The sequence below is a fragment of the Octodon degus genome, unplaced genomic scaffold (assembly GCF_000260255.1).
Source record: "Octodon degus isolate 3935 unplaced genomic scaffold, OctDeg1.0 scaffold00003, whole genome shotgun sequence".
NCBI classification, from domain to species: Eukaryota; Metazoa; Chordata; class Mammalia; order Rodentia; family Octodontidae; genus Octodon; species Octodon degus.
The window spans coordinates 22,232,199-22,250,837 of NW_004524579.1; the positions used below are offsets into that span (position 1 = coordinate 22,232,199).

Sequence of the window (18,639 nt, forward strand, 5' to 3'; positions counted from 1 at the left end):
TTCCTCTTCCTCTTCCTCTTCCTCTTCCTCTTCCTCTTCCTCTTCCTCTTCCTCTTCTTCTTCTTCTTCTTCTTCTTCTTCTTCTTCTTCTTCTTTTCTTCTTCTTCTTGCAATTGCGACACTGGAAAATATCAGGCCCTCAGTTTCACTCAAAGCAACAGCTCTCCAGCACAGAGACTCATCCAACAAAGGACTGCACTTGTTGGCCTGGTAGGTGAGCTCAGGGTGCTGAAAAGGCCCAGGCAGAACCCGGCAGGCATCTTGCTGCATCGTTGTGCTATTCTGAGATGACAAGCCTATACGTTCAGGGATCATTTCTATAGTGTGTTCTTAGTGCTCCTTCCTGAGCGTGAAGCCAGCTCTCGGTGTTGCTTTGCTGCAACTGCCCCTTGCCACTGATGTTTGTTCTTCCTCTAAAAATAAAAGAATAAAAATAAAGAAATACCACAAGACAGCCTCTTAAAGTCAGCAATTCCTAATCCCTAATCTAAATTCCCATAACCAACAAAAATCTATTAGTGGACACTACATGCCATGCAGACCCCACCCCCAGACGCACATAAACTGGCCATGAGACCTGGCATGGTGGCGCATGCCTGTAATCCCAGCACTAGGGAGGCTGAGACAGGAGGATCACCACGGGTCTGAGTGGTGTAGTGGGACCCTGTACCAAATACATTGTTTAAAAAACCTGTTAGTAGAATTCTGCTATTCTTCATACTAAACTATTGTATCACTGTCTTAGTTACTCTTCTCTCATTGCTGGGACAAATGCCTGACACTCAAAATGAAGGAAGGAAAAGTTTATTTAGCTCACAGTTACTGGAGGTTTCAGTCCATACTCAGCTGGCTCCAAGGCAGAGTGGGGCAAGGCAGAGAGCAACCTTTCATGGCAGAGGCAAAGAGCAAGAGCACAAGGGAGGGCTAGCAGCAGCTCAAGCAGCTAGCTTCTCTTCCCACCTTACATTGTAATGCAAATTACCTGCCCCAGGGCAGGTGCAGCAGCCACACCCACAGCAATCAATCACAAATTCCAGAAGCTGTCCCAAGACTGCATGAGGCTTTGGGGGGACACCTAGACACAAACCATAATCACAAAAAAGTAACTAAATTCTTGCTGCGTAGATTATGTAATTTTTTATCCATGGTGAAAGAGTTGGTTTTTCTGTTTATTTTTTATGTTGATTTCATTATTTAGAGAATACTTTATTAGTTTCTGTAGTCAAACCTTATGCAGATAAGACCTTACATACTTAATACAGTGCATTACTTCTATACAAATGGATAAAAATAAGTTCAATGTTTCTGGACCACTGTTGCTGTTAATTTCTGAACAACACCAGCTCAACACGGTACACTGGGATCACTTTTGCCAAAGTTGATAGTGCAAATAAAGTTTCTTTCTTCTTTCTTCCTTTTTTTTTGTGTGTGTGTGGTACTGTGGATTGAACTCAGGACCTGTGCTTGCCAGGCAAGTGCTTAGTCTACCAAGCTATCTCCCCGGCCCCTCTTTCTTCTTTTTTTCTTTCTCATTCTTTTTAGGAGTGAGTAGTGGTGATTAAATCTCAGGCTTCACACATACTAGACAAAACACTAAGCTGCATCCTTGGTCCTTTATAAATTTGTATTTTTATATGGGCTTTCACCTAGTTACTTCTCAGACTTATTGTCCTTTTCTCTTGATAAGGGAGAAAGTACAGAAAAGGACTAAGGAGCACCCAGGAGTCCTGGGAGAAACCCAACACCAAATTAGTTTATGTTATGGTCTTGTTTGGAATATTTCCTGTGTGACATGGAAATCTGCATTATGAGAGATCAGTCTTTGTGGCTCTGAAGAGAAAGGAAGCATAGCTGTGAGGAGGCCATGTGTTTGGCACAAATCTCTCTGTTTCCTTTGGTTTGTTGGGTTGATTTCTGTAAGTGCTTTCTGCTCTTACTGCCTCCCAAGGGTCTCTGTGCTCTCAGTCTATGCCAAAGTGTTCTCTTTCCACCAGCCCACTGCCTCAGCTGCAAGCATCTGCCGCTGGTCACAGTGCCCTCGTGCAGGGAAGCATGGTGGCTTCTTATCTTCACACACTGGCCTCTGCTCCTTTTTGGACTTCACAGCCATCTGTAGAAAATAAAGAAATTAGCTTATTAGATGAATACAGATTTAATATTTGATAAAGTAAGGCCACCTGGATATTTTATTGTCTCAACTGCTTATGGTCTTTTGGGTAATATTAGAGGTAATTTTTTTCCTATTATAATTCTGATCAAAGTCAATTATTCTGCTTGAAATTATAGAAAAAAATAAGTACTGATTATTAAGTTATTTCACCTGTCCATCACCATCACATTACTTAAGAATCTCAGTGCAATTGTACATATAATTCTGGGCCAAGAATCTTGGGTTTTGCCTTAGAATTCCTCAAAGAGGTCATCTTGCAGCTGCTAGGTAGTATAGCATCTGCCACCATATAGAGTACGAACTAAATTGAGATTAGCATTTATTATTGATAATATGTAATCTTACAGTGTTCAGAAATTCTACTTCAATGGATTTACTTATTGGGCATCAAAAATTCAAAAACATGGACTTTAGTTAACTTCTTTATTTCATATTCAGGAAAAAATATCTTAAAATGCTTAAACAACTTCTAAAATAGTCTGTAAAATTTTGAAGGTAAAACTAAGTGGGAGATGGATAGGTTGGGTGTAGATCAATAGTATTACCCTAACTACTTTCTCTTCAGTCATTCCATTGTTTTGGATTCCTATCTATGTTTGAACCACAAATAAAGCATGCTTTGTTCTGGACCTTCCTTAGAGGAACCAATATCTATTTTTGACTGCCTGTTGTAAATCCCTACTTATCCAAACTTTATCCAAACTTTCTGCACTCAAACTCAATTTCCAACAGAATGAATCCTTACATAGCAATTGCTGGCTTGTATTATTTAGCTCTATTTGCTTCTCAAAATACATACTTTCATCCAACGTTTCATTTAATCTTCATAGTGAGGTAGATGAAGCAGATGCTAATAAAGAATCGTGTACATATAGCAAAATGTATGCAAACCTGAACTTTTTTCAGAGATAAAATTCATCTGTTATGTCATCATATAAGTGGAAAGCTACTTTGAGTCCTTCGATTTTGCCTCTTTCTTGAACAGGCAATCTCTCCTATTTAGCCAAAGGTAGACTTTATATTCTTTGAACATCCTGTAGTACACCCACCTAGAAAAGAAAAAATTATAGGTCTCACAGAATCCCCTGGGAGTCAAAGAAAACTGAATCTTTACACGTCCCCTTTTAGAATTGTACAAGAGCTTGAACTAGTTTCACTGAGTCTATTGGTAAAGAACTTTTAACATGTGGAACCCTTGGTCTGGCCTCAACACCAAGGCCTGATAGTATTGGAGGAGAGCCCAGGAATTATGCTGGCGGGCATGTAACTACCAACAGCTGTGAAGAGGAGAACACAAGTGGAGAGACCCATGGCCATGAAGAGCAGGAACTGCTGAGAAAAGGCATCAGCTCAGTCATGAAAAGAACCTAGGGGATTGTATGGTATGGGACTAGTTTAATGAGTCATATTTCTGGGGCAACAGAAACAGAAGCAACTCAGTTGGGGAGTCACTAACAAATATATCAAGCCCCTCAATTCTCTCCCTCCTGATATTTGGATTGATGATAAGCTTCAATGGTAAAATTACTGAAGAAGTGGACATTAAATTATTAAAGAAGTGGAACCTCAAGAGGAAGACACTAAACCTCTTGTTATCATGGACATGCGGAAACTCCAGTAGTAGGAACCCCAGTAGAGCGTCCCTGTTTACCATTCAATGTGGTAAGGTATAGGTTCTAGGTGAAGAGGTGAAGGATCTTTTCCCAAGGTCACATAGCTAAGCAAAACCCAGGGCTTCCAGTTCCTTTCCCCACAGCTTGCTGGTTCTTCAGCTAGAACAGCATGCTGGACTCACTGGCTTAGTTAGCACACTCTCCATTGTTCATGCCTGTGAGCAGAAATGTAACCTTGGAGTGGTGGAAAGTCACAGAGCCTCCTAAGCCTCTTTCATGCCCATGCTTTGAATGTTTCTCATCCATTTCCTCATATTGTTAGGGACAGTTCTCTGAAGTCAATAGATGTATCATCTAGAAGCCCTCAGGCAAAGCTCTGATACACTGAGAGTTCCAACCTGCTTGTGGGAGTGTGGAGGTAAAAGATGATTCTCCTTCTTCAGATCCTTCCCAGAGAGCCTGATAGGGACCAGGGGCACCCCAAGCTTCAGTCTGCCTGGGCCCTGGGAGTGCATTGTTCTGGCTCCTGCAGACATCTATTGTGGTCAGTAGTATGCATGATAATGCAGTTTAGTTCTTTCCCCTTGAAGATAGCTTTTAAATTTGCTCTTTTGGCCTCTTGATGAAATAGCTTCATGCATATTAATGATATCTTTTATTTACTGAGCAGCACCATTAAGCACTTTGAAATACCAGATTCCACCCAAGGTCTCCAGGGAAACAAGCCAATATCCCTAGACTTACTGGATGAATGAGAAACTGAGGAAACAAAAAAGCTCAGTAACTTCCTGAAAGCAATGTAGAGAGTCTCTGAACTATATAAGCTGCCTGCCTAGCAGATGGTTATGGTCTTTATTGGGTGGCATTATAGTGGGCTCTCCACATGAATATTCTTACAGCAAGCTTCTGTTTGTACTTTCCCGTATACAGAACATTACGAGGCACTGAATGGGGAGGAAGTTAAATTTAATACCAGCAAGGAACAAAAGGCCCATGGAAGGGTATTCTGTGCTCTAGGAACAGTGAAGTCTCTGCTAACTTCAAGAGAGGATAGGATAGAGAGAGCAAATTCCACAAAGCCAGACAGTCCCACCCTGGTAAAGATTTTGAGGGGTAGCTACCCCTAAATGCTCTTGCTTCTTGACTCGAGAACTCCATTTCTACTAGGGCAGTCATTAACATAGGTGAATTATATGCAAAGACTTGGAAAAGGTGGCCATGATATAGCATTCAATGGGGGAAAATACCAACAGATCAATAATTCTGTTCTGACAGACTATGTGTGTGCATGTTTTTATCGATATATTATGTGTGCAGAAAAAATAGAAGGGGTAGTTTAGGAGATAGATGTACAAAAGAGATAAGTAAGAAATGAGAGATAGCTAGAGAAACTTAGGGAACTTCAGGAAAAATATACCTGCAATTGGCAAGGTACAGGAAAAAGTAGAAAATGACATATTCTTAATTTCCCATGATGAGTTAAGAGTCAGATTAGCATTGATACTGTTTTTATGCATTTGGTACAAGGTCTACAGGGACTACATGGTCTCACTACACAGATTGCACTCATAGTGATCCTCCTGTTTTCAGCCTCCCAAATGCTGGGATTACAGGTGCATACCACCATGCCCAGTCTGTGATTAGCATTGATTTTCATGTTTTAATATTATAAAAGTAAAATATTCAAAAGTAAATACCTAATGGGCCCTTTCCCCAACCCTGAGGAATGTATAATCTAGGAGAAAAGACAAAGAAGCATTAACCATATTGCTAGAAGGATAAAGACAGTACCAATCTATGGAGCATGTTTTTTTTAAAAAGATGTGCATAAAGTAAAGAAGACACACACTGAAAGGGAGTTCTCACCACCAGTATGGAGCAGTGCTAGTGAAGCACTATTTAGGCTCTGAGAGCTCCTCTAGGCTCCACCCATCTCTGGAGGAAATCACCAGCCAGCCCCATACCCCTCAGGTAGCAAAGGCCCCTATCCCTATTCTCCCTACCACCGCCCATCTGTCTGGAAGGACTGGACATCAGCAAAGAACTGTAGGAGACTGTAGGAAGAAGGAACACTGTACAGAAGAATGCTCTAATTCAAAGAGCAGTTCACTCACTAAGAGGCCTTATGCTGCTGGGTCCTAATCAAAGCTCTTAAAATACATGCAATGCATTAATCTAACAATCCAGCAATATAGCTCCTGCCACTATACCCATTTTACAGATGAGAAAACAAAGGTGCAGGAAGTAATTGTCCTAGGATCTCAAGGGTGAATAACACTGAGATTCAAAGCTAGACTGTCTGGTTCTATAGTCAAGCATGTACCCTCTCAGGGTACATAGTAAGTAGAAAAATGATGGGCTACTGGTAAAGGAGAAGCAGGGAACCCTACAGGTAGAAAGCTAGACAGAGTGAGTGCACAGAACAGAGATGGCCCAGCATGGTTGAGGCTCAGGCAGTAACATGGGAGGGGAGCAGTACTGCAACAAGGCAGTGCCTGGATGCTGAATGAAAGCCTGGAACCTAGCCCGAAGGTACTGCAAGCCACTGGATAGGTCCCACATTTTATGTATGCTACGTTAGCTTGAAATATCTCCAGTGTAGATAGGAAGATTCAATTCAAGATGATAAAAAATGAAGATTCCGAGTCCAGTTAGGGAGAAGGCACTGAGGGTCTAATTAGAGCTGACACTGGCAAGAAAAGGCCATTTGCAGGTGAGAAAACCCATTTCATTTCTCCTACTCAGTTGCCAAAGCCCTACTGGGAAGTGAATGGTGAAGACTTGGTGCTGGGCAGACAACAGGTGATAGCAACAGGCATGGACACCTTCAGGAAGCCTCTGGCTTCCCCTGACTCCACTGACTTGCTTTATTGGTGTCCTCCACCACCACCTCTCTTCTGCTAGCTTTGAAACAGAAGCCTTGTTGGTTTTGTATTCTAGGTGCCTGAAGCAACACAGAGCCAATGAGAGTCCCAAGGCTTTGGACCTCTTAGGCTCCAAGTTCTAAGGAAAGCAGCATGGACCATTCCTAGGGGTTTGGGAGCAAGTGATGCTGGTCAGGCCCAGTTTGCTTTGCTCCATTTGTAATTTCCTCACATTGTAAATCGCAGACATTATAGCCCGGCACTCTCTTTATGGCTTACTTTCATCTTGAAATGTTCCCGTGCTACATTTTCATGTAACTTATGCACCTCAAATGTTGTAAAAACTGCCGTAAAAGTCAATATAAATGCAATAATGTCACGTCAGTCAAAGGCAGCGGAGGAGCCCTTTTGAGCAAACAATTGGGAAACTAGAGGGAAAACTCAATTGCTCCATGTTGCAAATTGATTAAAGATATGAATCAGAAAATTAAAGGGCTTTTGGAGTTTAGGTTATTACTAACTGCTTTGCTTTATGGAGCAATTACTTTGATTCTATCTCGAGTCCAGTAAAGTGACTGCTGGCATATGGCGAGTCGGCGCCCTGTGTCTTTCTTATTAATGTGAATTACTCGGGAAGAGGCTCAGTGAATGCATACATACACCTTAGCCATGCAAATTCATTTCTTCCATCACTGTATTTGTAACTGTAAAGAAATAATTTAGTTACGATCACATCTATTACCCTAAACCTGCATCATCTCATTGGTCAGGAGAACCAACCTTATTGTTAAAAAAGAGAAAATGAGATCTTCAACAGTCATGTGTGTGCGTGTGTGTGTGTGTGTGTGTGTGTGTGTGTGTGTGTGTGTGGTGTTGGAAGCATAGAGAAGAATGGAGGGCTGTTAGTATGGCCAATTTGTGAAACCACCACTTTTGATCTATGGAGCAAAGTACTAGGATGCCATCCTCATCTGATTACCTCTGTACTCAAAAGCCCATAAGTAGATAGCCATTCCTTTAGCGCTTAAACCTTTTGTACTGAGCTCCTTGTATAAGCATCATAGGATCAAATAAACTTGAGCTCAGAAAAAAAATAAAAACCTTAGCAATAATTAATTTGGCCCTTTGGGTCTCGGCAGCCAGGAAGCTAAGAGATAAATTTAATATTCAGTGGTAGTAATTACCTTGTGCTACATTCTGGCCTAGCATGAGGCCTGGCATTCAGTGGGTGCATGGGGAAGGAAAGCTGAATAGAGGAATGAGAGATCGTGAATAATAGTCACGTTTATTATCACTCATTGTAAGTGAGTGTTGGCATGTGTGCCAAGTGCCTCGCCAACGTTGCCATAATTAATCCCAACAACAGTCTATTTCTAGGGCCATCTAACAGATGAGGAAGCAGGATCAGAAAAGTTAAGGAACTTGCTCAACACCCCCCACCCCAGCTTGGATAGGAAGCCCAATCTCTATGATCTCTGAACCAGTGCTCTCGGCTCCCATTCCAAAGGGATGATCACATGGGAGTGTATGAGTGTGACGCTCAAAAAGAATTGAGATTGGACTAAGGTTTCCCTGAGAGTGAATTTGAAAATACAAAGTGTATCAAAACAGATATCAGCTGCCCCCTGTACTAAAGAATATTTCCAAACAAGTGAGTCTTAACTATAAATGGATCAGAACTTTCAAGGCACCTTCAGGAAAACAGATCAGGCAGAAAGAGTGTTATTGAGCAATAAAAATATAAGCCAAACGAGTCCTAAGTGCATGATGAGTGTTCAGCGATGTGAGCACCGTAGGATGCACATCACAGTCCTTCTCATATTGGCATCTGAGTTTAAAGGAATCCCCTTGTGCTAATCTCGGGCTCACCAACCAGTCTTGTCTGATTTTGGCTTCACAGGTATGTTTGTCTGCAGGTAGAAATGCGCTATCTTACATAAGCTGATTAGACCAGGAATTATGTTGAGGGAAATAATGCACACTTTGATCTATAAAATATCCCTGAGGTTAACTGCAGACTATTTCTAACCAGCCTACTCATTCTTTGAGACTGACCAAATGGGGTTGCTGATTCTGTAAGACATAAAAGTAGATTCTGGGCTGCAAAGTTCACTGAGGTTAGGCAGCAAGACCTGAGAGAGGCTTCTGGAAGCCCTGGAAGCTGCTCATTCCTCAACATCAGGGTTCATGTTCTTTCAGTTTTACAATGACTCTGAGTCTTCAGGTCCTATTTATTTGGCTTCTGATGTGCCATATAAAAATAAATCATTTCAGATTTTGTAAAGGTAAATGGTTTTGAAATAAATAATATGAATACATGAAAAAACAAATCTGCAAGCCCTTTTATAGAAGATGAATTATAGAATGCTACAATAAGAACCCTTAAGGAAAAGGTACAGGCAAATTATAGTGGGAATAAATAGGGATAATCAGACAGGTTCACATGCTCTCAAAGTTTTGTGAAAAGAAGATCCAGTTGTCCTATATCTATTCATCCTTCCACTTATCTATCCATCTATCTATTCATTCTTTCTAATACTTTCATTCTTTCTAATAATTCATAGTACTTTCAATACTACGAATCAAGTCATATGTCAAACACTGGTTCACCTCGAAATATATGTAGAAGGTAGTGATGTTGTTAGCAGTACAACTCAACTTTCTTCTAGCTAAGTGCTTGACCTCTGTGCCACATTCAGACAAATTTGTCATGCAACTACATGAAGGGTACTTTTGGCATCTTGTCTGTCACCATTCAATGTATATTTCTAGTTCCTGTAACTACTGATAGTAACTTCTGACATCCTAGACTTTCCCTGGACTTACTTTCTACAAAGTGAACAAGGAGTCTACAAACACGGGAACAAATTTCAAGTGAACTTTCTGGCATTGTTTTAAAAAAAAAGTGTCTGAGGTTTGGGATCTGAGGATTCCTACAGCCCTCAAGTCATTTCATATCCCCAGCCTGCCTGGAGTAGTGACTAGTCATGAGAAGGTACCTGGAGCTTTTCCCAGGCTCTCAGGGCAGCTGAAGTTGGAGGTCTGTTGTGTCTTTTGTGTAGTACTCTTTTTCTAAGCTACCATTGCTGTTATTCTTCACCTAACTGTTCTCCTTCAAGTCACATAAATTTATGGTCACCTGAATTTATCAGATCTTTGTGCAGGATGATTTTTTTCAGGGCTATCTCAGAGGAACAGAATATAGTGACCATTTGGGACTTTATGGGTATCTTGTCTTCAGGCCCCTTGACTGATATTCATCTGGGACTTGGCCAACTTGGTCACTACCACCAGCCACCAGGTGGGGAGGCAAGGTGATAATGAAGGGAAGGATTTTTGGTAAATCTTGTCAGTTTGCTCTGTGGGAACAATATAGAGGAGATGTCATTTCTACACAATTTATTCATCATTCCTTCATAAGTTACTCATTCAGCCATTCTTCATCATCCATTCCTAATCATCCAATCATTCATTTCACAATGTATTGAGTTCTGTTAAATACCTCTTCTTCTACCCAGCTATAGATTGGTGGAATTTTCAAGTTCTCAGACTTCCTATGCATTTTTTTCCAGAGTACATGCCTTTGTTTTACCTTTTGATTAGTCAAATTAGTTTCTAGAGCACCTTCTGCTTGAAATATTATTGGATGGTGTTATGGTCAGAATTATGTCCCTCTTCAACACTGATATATTGGAGCCATAACTTCCAGTGTGACTGCACTTGGATACAGGGTCTTTAGAGTTATTAATGTTGCATGAGGTCATATGGCTAGAGTCCAAAGTCAACAAGACTTGTGTTCTTTAAGAAGAGAAAGACACATCAGAAGTGTGCTCATGCACAAATGAAAGTCCAGGTGCAGATGCAGAAAGAAAGCAGTCATCTGCAACCCCTGGAGAGAGCCCTCAGAACAAATCAAACCTGCCAACACCTGGATCTTGGACAGCCAACCTACAGAATTGTAAGACAATATATGGCTGTTGCCTAAGCCACCTGGTCTGTGGTGCTTTGTTTTGGCAAAGTGCACACAGATATTGCACATGATGAGAAAGGATAACATAACATGGTCTGGGGTAACAAGAAACTCAAAATACTAAATAATACAATTTTATAGAACATATCTGTGCTAGTTTTATAATAATGTACAATTTAAATACATTTTTATAAGATTATCTCAATTCAAATCTCACAATAATACTTCAAAGCAAAACTCTTCCCTTTACGATCAAGGGTTAAATGCAAGGTCTTCCCTCTGAACTGTATCTGAGCTATATCCCCAAACTTTATTTTTAATTGTGAGACTGGGTCTTGCTAAATTGCTAAATTGCAAGGAGAGGGCCGAAACTTGCAATCCTCCTGTTACAACCTCCGAGAATAGAGGGATCACAGGAATGATCGTGCACACTAACTTAAAAAAATTATTAGCATAAAAATTCCCATTTTTCAGAAGGAAATGAGGCTTAACAAGGATGTGTAACTTGTCCAAGATCCTTCATTTAGGAAGAAAACTGTAAGCCATAAAGGGCTGACATACTCACAGTGCCTGAAGAGTACATGTGGTACAACCCAGAAATGCTTTCCAGAACATCAAGTTAACAAAACAGCAAGCTTATTGTGCTCGTGCTTGACATCCTAACCTACCTGCTTCCAATTTAAGTAGGGCCAATATAAAATCTATCTATAGACACAATGTAAATTCTCACGCTATTTCAACATTGTAAGGAAAACTATCACTTTATTTTAAAGATTGTTTGAGCAGTGTATTCACCAGTATATTTAGAATTTCCTTTTGTCTTTAGAACAATTGATTTATACACATTTCCCATAAACTTAGCCATTCTGAAAAGTTATAACTATACTGGAGTTGAATGAGGAAAGTTGAAGAGATACTGATAAAGAAAGTAATGAAATAAGGCCTTCTTTAGTGAGTAGAGCCTAGAATTTGTGATCCAAACATTCTCAGATTCCAGTTTAATTTATTTATTTATCTTAAAATTTTATTGTATGAGAGAAATTTTATTAACAGATATTTGTGAATTTCCTTGATAATCATGTATGACCTTAATCCATCTTGCTTCTAGAAATGCCCTTCTTCCTTGCTAGCTCAGTAGTTCAAACAAGATTCCAGTCCCTAAGAAAGTTGGGCCTATTCTAGAACCGACTGAGCAGATTACACTGACCATTCCAATAACATGGACTTCTCTGACATGGCACAAAGTATGTCCTCAATATTTGTGAACTCTGGCTCCAAAAGAAAAGAAACCATCAGTCGATGTGGTATAAGGTGCTGGAGTTGTAAGCAAGCAAGTCCCCCATGACAAAAGAAGCAATTCTATAGTAAGAAAGAATGGAATTTACTCAAGATATAAATGGAGAGAGAAAAAAAAAGAAAAGGCAAGTGATGGAATTGTTGTTCCTGATTCCAAGTGTCCCTGAATCCCAGACACCATTCATTCACTTCTACTATCAATCTATCTATCTATCTATCTGTCTGTCTGTCTATCTATCTATCTATATCTATATAGATATAGATATATATGTAGAGAGAGAGAGAAAAATCATCATCTTCCCCCAGTTTTGCTAAGGATAAACTTTGCACTAGAATATAAAGTTCCTAATGCATCTTTGTCCTACCATGGCAAATTTTGGATACTTTGATTTTATTTTTCATTTATTATCTTTTTGAAACTTTTTGAGGTCCATGGAAAATGAGTCCCTGTAGCAAGGCCTGAGTGTCTGGGAGAAAGATACTTGAGCTTTATTATTCTTATCCCAAAGAGGAACTGAAAGATTTGGCCTGACCCACCCAGAGATCTCAGCCTTCTTAAGACCCTTGTCAGGAGAAGATGGGGCTGAAAAAGTTGGCTGAGTTTGTCCAAACAAAGTCTCAACTTCCCGATAAGCAAGTGGAACTTGGGGTTACGTGTTGAGGTAGACTTCAGACTCTTTTAATGGCATTCAGAGACATGGTTCTCCAACCAATTGGCATTCAGGAAATGTTTATCAGTTCTGACAGCCACAAGTTCCACCCTGGCCAATTTTAGCTCCTCTGCCTGGAAATGACTTAGATGTTTGAAATTCTGTAAAACACAAGCTAGTTTTGAAATGGAGCCACAGAATTACAATGGTATTCTAGCTGAGCTCTGAGGCAATTTAGGTCAAAACCTTCTCTCTTCTGAATGGGGGAAATCTTCCCTGAAAGGACTGGTGATAAATTTTCAATAAATCTGCTGATTAGCCGGAAATGAGAGAAGAATTTTTTAAATGATTTATGAACCTGAGTGAAACGAGATTTTCATTGCTGTCCACTTCCCATAATTTTTATCTTTTAAATTCTCTTTAGTTCCTTTGCAAGAAAATATAAAAATGGATGCAGCATCCTTTAAGGGAGATGCCTCCAAGACAGTGAGCACAGGAGTGTGTGTGTGTGTGTGTGTGTGTGTGTGTGTGTGTGTAACATTTCACTTGTGAATAGCCAGTAACTCCATTTACAAATGTGCTTGCCTCAGTATCAGTAATGGGAGCTATTTTTCCTAAGTACATATGTTGAATGCTTCCTTCTTTAAGGAGTTTTACAAAAATATTTCTGTGTTCCTTTAATTCTAGGAGAGATGGGCTGGAGAGATAGCTCAGTAGAATAAATGCTTGCCTGGTTCAATCCCTGATACTACCAAAAAAAAAAAAAAAAAAAAAAAAAAAAAAAAAAAACCAAAAAACTGGGATCGATATACCTTTAATAAATTCATTTATTTACTCACTTATTCACATTTCCACTTCATTATATTTGGTCACACTGAAGTTGTAATCATTGAATCAGCCTGACTCTCAATTTTCATCTGTCTTGTGTGTAAATGTAAGCGGCGGGACCTTGTTAACGGTGTGCCAGGAGGCATCTCCACTGAGTAGCATTTTAGGTTTGTGATATTTGCCTTTCAAGCACTATTTTTCTTTATCTCTTCAAAGAATTTGAAACAGATATTCTGTTATTCATTTGAAAGAAGATATATCTCATGTCATAGTTACAGAGTTATAACTTCAATGTTATAGAGATGGAATATCTGGCCTATGTCTCAGTGAGTGTGTGACCACTTAAAAACCACTGGGCCTCTTTGGTTTTCACCTTCTCTTCTGTCTAACAGATGATCTTTCTTGCTTTCTCCAGCTGCTAGACACAGCAACAATGACACATATAACTAGTGCATAAATATTGAATTCATTCCACACATCAGTCTTTGAGTAAATATCAATAGACCTAAGAACTACCCAAAAGAAAGAAGGATGCTTGCTAAGGCCAGATCCTGGACCCAAAATAGCAGAGAATGAAATGTAAGACACACCTGGAAGCTACAGCAACGTGATGTACTAGTAAGCACTAATGACACTGCCAAAAGCACGGTCACCCTAGACCACTGACTAAAATCAGCAGTAGGCTTTTAGAGACATCTTTATGAACTTTTCTATTATTGCTTCCCTACACAGAGCATCAGCTCCAGTGGATTTTGTGGGTAATAACAAGAGCTCATTTGAGAAGCAGCCACATACATATGTGTGTATTTGAGAGTATTTTTTAAAATCAGTTATTTGACAGCTTAATCTCATTTCGATCCCATGACCACGTTAAAATTCTTCATTATAATATGTACTTTACTTCCTTTCTCTAATTATTCATATTTATTTTTTAAATATTCTACTCTTCCTTCCTTTCATTCTTTTTTTTTTTCTGGAACCAGGGATTAAACTCAGGCCCTTGCACTTGCCAGGCAAGCGCTTATTCTACTCAGCCATCCATCTCCCCAGCCCCTTTTAAAGCTGTTTTTTATTTTGTATTTTTTTTTCTTTCCTTCATTCTTTTGCCATACATTTTCTATGATTCAGTTCTCGTCCCACCTTGAATTTTTCCCTACTGTGCTTGGTGTTTTCATTTCCCCTTTGTTATAGTTTAGAGCGAGAGTGTCCCCCAACAGCCTTATACCTGTGTTCAGACACACAGCCATGTAAAGGGAATTGGATCATGGAGGCACTGTGCTTCTCAGTGGATTAAGTCACTGAATTCATAGATGGATACTGTTAGCAATTTGGCCTTGCTGGAAAAGGTGGCAGGCCACACAGGTATGACCTAGGAAAGTACAACTCTTTCAGGCTTTTCTCTTTCCTCTGTTTCCTGGCTTCCATGGATTTCGCATCCCTTCCTGCACCTTGCCCCTGGGCTGTTCTATTCATACTCTGGAGCCAGCCCAGGATAGACTGAATTTATGAGCCAAAATGAGTCCTCTCCTTTAAGAGATGGGTGTTGGTATTGTGTTTCAGTGATGAGGAAAGTGATAAACATCCTCTCTTTCCCATCTCACTTCTCTCATTTCTTCAACAGACTAGTCAGACAGGTTAAGATCAGAACCACCCATGGTAACCTGCATGCTTCTGAACTGGGGTTGAAAATGGCCATGGACATCCAAAGACCTGCCTGCTCCTATAGGTGTCACAGAAACCCTGCCCTACTTCTGAATCTCTTGATTAGTTTGCCCTTCCTCCCTTTGACTCTAACACATTTGGGGGAAAGAAAGAGGTGTTATATTTATAAGGTCTGTCTCCCTGAATTGAAAGCCAGTTGTGAACATTACTGGAAACTTTGACAATGAGACGCCTGAGGCAAGTTAGCTGGGCAGATGTGTAGGTCACACCAGAAATAAGTCAAGGCTCTTCTGAAAGAGAGAGTGAAAGGCTGCAGATTTTCCACAGGAAGCCCCAGGAGATTACAGGAAATAAGTTGTCATATCTCCTGGAGCAGATCTCCTTTTCTCTCCTCTCTCTTGTTCTGTGTCTCCCTTTCTCTCCCCATTGTCTCTTTCCTTCTCTTACACATATACCCAAGCACATATAACATAGCATAACACAACACACACAGACACACACACACACATTCCCCTTTTATTATTTTTAAAAACCTTACCATGTGTGTATATTACTCATAAATCCTTGATTTGGAACAACTGACCTCAACTTAAACCCTTTATTATGGCACCCTGCACATTGCAGGTGTTAAATCTACATAGCAAAAAGTTTAAATTAGCTTGATATGATGAAGAAACTCTGGATTGGCTTCACAGCTAAGTTCTGGTTCTTCTAGTAACTAATCAGCAACTCAAAGTTGTCTCATCTCATATGATTTATGTTTTCATTCTATAAACAGAGGGTAGGCAAAGCAGATAGACTAGATGATCCTTTAACTCTTTAGCTTCGTTAGTTTAGAAAAGGATATTTATGATTCTCATTGAAATCAGGTCAAGGAAACATCATAATTCAATTGTAGGCATTAGAGAGGAATCTTGGCCCAAAAGATTTTCCATTATTCTCAAAGAATAAAGGACTATTCCCTTGCACATGACTTATGATTCCTAGATGAGTAGTATATTCATTTCCTAAGATTGCCAAAACAAAACCCCACATGCTAGATTCTTTAAACAATATATATCCCCTGAAGGCTAAAAGTCTAGGATGAAAGTGTTGGCAAGATGGTTTCTTTTGAAGTTTCTCTCTTGGTTAGCAGATAAGCATCATGACCCTGTATCTCCACATAATTTTTCCTGTGTAACATAGTCTCTCCTTATAATGAAACCAGCCGCATTGTACAAGAGTATACCCTAATGATTTCATTTGATATCTTTAAATGTTTAACAACATGAATGTTGGAGAGACACAATCTTCCCATAAAATGTAGTCAACAAATTATTCAATGGGTGCCTCTAGTTAACAATGATGTTTGGGCCTTTCCTAGGCTATAGTTTGAAGGGACAGGAAAACACTAGCTTGAAGTACACTGAAAGGATGGTAAAGGAAACAAGTATTTCTTCAATGCTTTGTCTTAATGCTACAACATGATCAGAAGACACTGTTACTGACAAAAGCTATTTCAGAAAAAAAGAGTCTGTGATCACATCATATCAAGAATGTACTGAATCTCGTGCCAGGCTCTAGACTGCACGGAACTTGCCCTCTGACATCTATAAGAGACCAGAGAGTTGCTTTATTCATGAAAAAGTCTAGGAATTGATTTATTAATAAGTGAAGATTTGAAGTTTATTGTCACCTAGATTGGAATAACATAAAGATGAGGATGCGTATATAGAATTTTGAAAGGACATAATGATTTTAGAAGTTTCCTTCATCTGTGTTCTATAGTTTTTTTTGTATTTTGCCACCAGTAATTTTTCAAGTACTGTGTCTCTTAGGGTTCCTAATTTTTGCTTTGTTACTATGAGTATTAAAAGATGAAGAATGTACAAAAAATAAAAAATTTCAAAGATAAAATATAACACTAAAACAGTCATCTAAATTGAATATTTGACTTTAATGAGCAAATAAAAGCAAGACAAAAATAAAACTTTCTTCACATACATATCTTGTCTCATTCTGGCAAGAAGTTCAGCAGAGGTCAACAGCAACTGCAAACTGATGCTCACAACCCTCACTCTCTGGACAAATGTTATTCAAAATTGAGAGAGTTCAGATTCTCCATAAACCCAATTTGAAAAACATTACAGCCAATGCTAAATGTTTGTACTTCGGGTTTTATAGTGATGCCAAGATACTCAGGCAATGCTGAGAACATGGAATTCTTTTTACAGATAAGAGGTCCATGGAGAGAGGCCGAGTATGACTGAGCAAAACACTGATAGTCATAGAATGTGCTTGTTTCCTCTCATTACATATATGAACTCTAGACCAATAGGAGAGCCACTCCAAAAGGGTGGAAGTTGAGGTAGTCAGGAAACAAAGTAGTGACCCATGAAATCTAAAAGGCCGAGTCCTTATATCTTATAGACTTTCCCTGCTTCAGTTCCAGATCCCTTCCTTCACATTCCAAGGTTCAAGTATTAGAATCAACCATCAGACTTGTTAAAGGTAGAGTGTTGGGCTGCACATCCAGTTTCGGATTCCGTGGATTAGGGTAGGTCCCCCAATATATACATTATTAATAGGTCCCAAGAAGATGCTGTGCTGATACTGCTGGCCAGAGCGCCAAATCTTGTGAACCTTCACTCCAACACAATTTAATAAAGAGAACATACACAAGACCCAATATTTCCAAGCAGGAAAAAGCCAGTGTGGTAGTCAGTAGCACAGTGGAGAAAAATAAGACATAGACTGAGAAGCTCCTCTCAGAGTCAGAGATTCACAAGAGAAATAAGTGGATTGCTTTTACTTAATACTTCTTAAAGTATTTACTGTCTGTATTATGTTGTATGCTTTGAGTTTAGGCATACATTATAACTTTAAAAGTCAAATGATTGCAAATTGTTTTTTAATTTGAAAGCACAGAGTCCAGACACTTAAAATTTGGTGGGGATGCATGATTTTCCACCAGCGTCTGTTAGGAGTATAGTTAAGGATTAAATTTTTATTTAATCATTCTCAGAGATGAATATATTTTCCTTTCCTCCACCCCCATCCCAAGTCATTTGAAAGACAGAACTAAAGCTCAGGTTCTAAATCTTATCTTTAGAGAATAAATAGATTTGCTTCAATTTTGTAAACTCATTAAAATGACTTAAGAATGTATTTGATTTAATTCTTCTTTCATAAATTAAATTTTCATAGTGAGTAGCTTCTATAAAACGGTCTTTAAAAAAATTATTGAGTTCTCTCACACCTGAATTGGTGAGGACATCCAACTTCATGCTCAAAAAGAAATCTGAGCAAATCTCAGTGCTTAAATACATTTGTTAGATACTGGGGGAAGTGGGCATTAAGGGAAGTAAGGAGCCCTTGGATTCATGCCACGAAATGCTAGAAGGGACACTAGAGGTCTCTTAGTCCCATGACTTCAGTTGAAGATGGCAAACCCAAGGTCATGGGAGAAATACTTGTGTGTAAGACCATAAAACTAGGAAGTGGGTTTTCTGGGAATATACCCCAGGTTGTCTCACTTACGTCCAGACACTCTTTCAAGATGCCCATGTTGCCTCCTCAAAGAATCAAGAGAGCCTTGGCTGTTACT

At 39.4% G+C, this 18,639-nt stretch overlaps 1 protein-coding gene and 1 pseudogene across 1 annotated transcript in view; both read left to right on the forward strand.

Moving 5' to 3' along the window:
- Slc14a2 (solute carrier family 14 member 2) overlaps positions 1 to 18,639 on the forward strand; it is a 450,415-nt gene that overhangs the window by 29,449 nt on the left and 402,327 nt on the right. The gene's annotated exons all lie outside the window — the stretch shown is intronic.
- LOC111816908 lies at positions 293 to 440 on the forward strand (annotated as a pseudogene).